Here is a 2,500-nt window from a genome sequence, read left to right as displayed (position 1 = left end):
TATAGCATGGACGGTGCTGCTTCTCGCTTCGCTCGCTGTTCGCCGCTCGCCGCTCGCTCGCGCAGCCAAAAATGGCCAGTTTTGGCCCGTTTTTGGGCTGTTTTGGCCTGTTTTTGGTCTGTTCTGGCGTGGCGCGGTGACCGTCGTGAGCGGAGCAAAACGTCAGCCATCTCAGCACCTTGGAACCCCCCGGGTGGCACAGGGCTGGATGGGGCTTTCGTATAGCAGGGACGGTGCTGCCTCACGCTTCGCTCGCTGTTCGCCGCTCGCCGCTCGCTCGCGCAACCTAAAATGGCCAGTTTTGGCCCGTTTTTGGGCTGTTTTGGCCTGTTTTTGGTCCGTTCTTGCGTGGCACGGCGACCGTCGTGAGCGGAGCAAAACGTCAGCCATCTCAGCACCCTGGAACCCCCCGGGTGGCACAGGGCTGGATGGGGCTTTCGTATAGCAGGGACGGTGCTGCCTCTCGCTTCGCTCGCTGTTCGCCGCTCACCGCTCGCTCGCTCAGCCAAAAATGGCCAGTTTTGGCCCGTTTTTGGGCTGTTTTGGCCTGTTTTTGGTCCGTTCTTGCATGGCGCGGTGACCGTCGTGAGCGGAGCAAAACGTCAGCCATCTCAGCACCCTGGAACCCCCCGGGTGGCACAGGGCTGGATGGGGCTTTCGTATAGCAGGGACGGTGCTGCCTCACGCTTCGCTCGCTGTTCGCCGCTCGCCGCTCGCTCGCGCAGCCAAAAATGACCAGTTTTGGCCCGTTTTTGGGCTGTTTTGGCCTGTTTATGGTCCGTTCTTGCGTGGTGCGGTGACCGTCGTGAGCGGAGCAAAACGTCAGCCATCTCAGCACCCTGGAACCCCCCGGGTGGCACAGGGCTGGATGGGGCTTTCGTATATAGCAGGGACGGTGCTGCCTCTCGCTTCGCTCGCTGTCCGCCGCTCGCCGCTCGCTCGCGCAGCCAAAAATGGCCAGTTTTGGCCCGTTTTTGGGCCGTTTTGGCCAGTTTTTGGCCTGTTCTTGCATTGCGCGGTGACCGTCGAGAGCGGAGCAAAACGTCAGCCATCTCAGCACCCTGGAACCCCCCGGGTGGCACAGGGCTGGATGGGGCTTTCGTATAGCAGGGACGGTGCTGCCTCTCGCTTCGCTCGCTGTCCGCCGCTCGCCGCTCGCTCGTGCAGCCAAAAATGGCCAGTTTTGGCCCGTTTTTGGGCCGTTTTGGCCAGTTTTTGGCCTGTTCTTGCATTGCGCGGTGACCGTCGAGAGCGGAGCAAAACGTCAGCCATCTCAGCACCCTGGAACCCCCCGGGTGGCACAGGGCTGGATGGGGCTTTCGTATAGCAGGGACGGTGCTGCCTCTCGCTTCGCTCGCTGTCCGCCGCTCGCCGCTCGCTCGTGCAGCCAAAAATGGCCAGTTTTGGCCCGTTTTTGGGCCGTTTTGGCCAGTTTTTGGCCTGTTCTTGCATTGCGCGGTGACCGTCGAGAGCGGAGCAAAACGTCAGCCATCTCAGCACCCTGGAACCCCCCGGGTGGCACAGGGCTGGATGGGGCTTTCGTATAGCAGGGACGGTGCTGCCTCTCGCTTCGCTCGCTGTCCGCCGCTCGCCGCTCGCTCGTGCAGCCAAAAATGGCCAGTTTTGGCCCGTTTTTGGGCCGTTTTGGCCAGTTTTTGGCCTGTTCTTGCATTGCGCGGTGACCGTCGAGAGCGGAGCAAAACGTCAGCCATCTCAGCACCCTGGAACCCCCCGGGTGGCACAGGGCTGGATGGGGCTTTCGTATAGCAGGGACGGTGCTGCCTCTCGCTTCGCTCGCTGTCCGCCGCTCGCCGCTCGCTCGTGCAGCCAAAAATGGCCAGTTTTGGCCCGTTTTTGGGCCGTTTTGGCCAGTTTTTGGCCTGTTCTTGCATTGCGCGGTGACCGTCGAGAGCGGAGCAAAACGTCAGCCATCTCAGCACCCTGGAACCCCCCGGGTGGCACAGGGCTGGATGGGGCTTTCGTATAGCAGGGACGGTGCTGCCTCTCGCTTCGCTCGCTGTCCGCCGCTCGCCGCTCGCTCGCGCAGCCAAAAATGGCCAGTTTTGGCCCGTTTTTGGGCCGTTTTGGCCAGTTTTTGGCCTGTTCTTGCATTGCGCGGTGACCGTCGAGAGCGGAGCAAAACGTCAGCCATCTCAGCACCCTGGAACCCCCCGGGTGGCACAGGGCTGGATGGGGCTTTCGTATAGCAGGGACGGTGCTGCCTCTCGCTTCGCTCGCTGTCCGCCGCTCGCCGCTCGCGCAGCCAAAAATGGCCAGTTTTGGCCCGTTTTTGGGCCGTTTTGGCCAGTTTTTGGCCTGTTCTTGCATTGCGCGGTGACCGTCGAGAGCGGAGCAAAACGTCAGCCATCTCAGCACCCTGGAACCCCCCGGGTGGCACAGGGCTGGATGGGGCTTTCGTATAGCAGGGACGGTGCTGCCTCTCGCTTCGCTCGCTGTTCGCCGCTCGCCGCTCGCTCGCGCAGCCAAAAATGGCCAGTTT

Source organism: Musa acuminata, unplaced genomic scaffold (assembly GCF_036884655.1).
Source record: "Musa acuminata AAA Group cultivar baxijiao unplaced genomic scaffold, Cavendish_Baxijiao_AAA HiC_scaffold_303, whole genome shotgun sequence".
Classification (NCBI taxonomy): Eukaryota; Viridiplantae; Streptophyta; class Magnoliopsida; order Zingiberales; family Musaceae; genus Musa; species Musa acuminata.
This window is presented reverse-complemented; position numbering follows the sequence as displayed.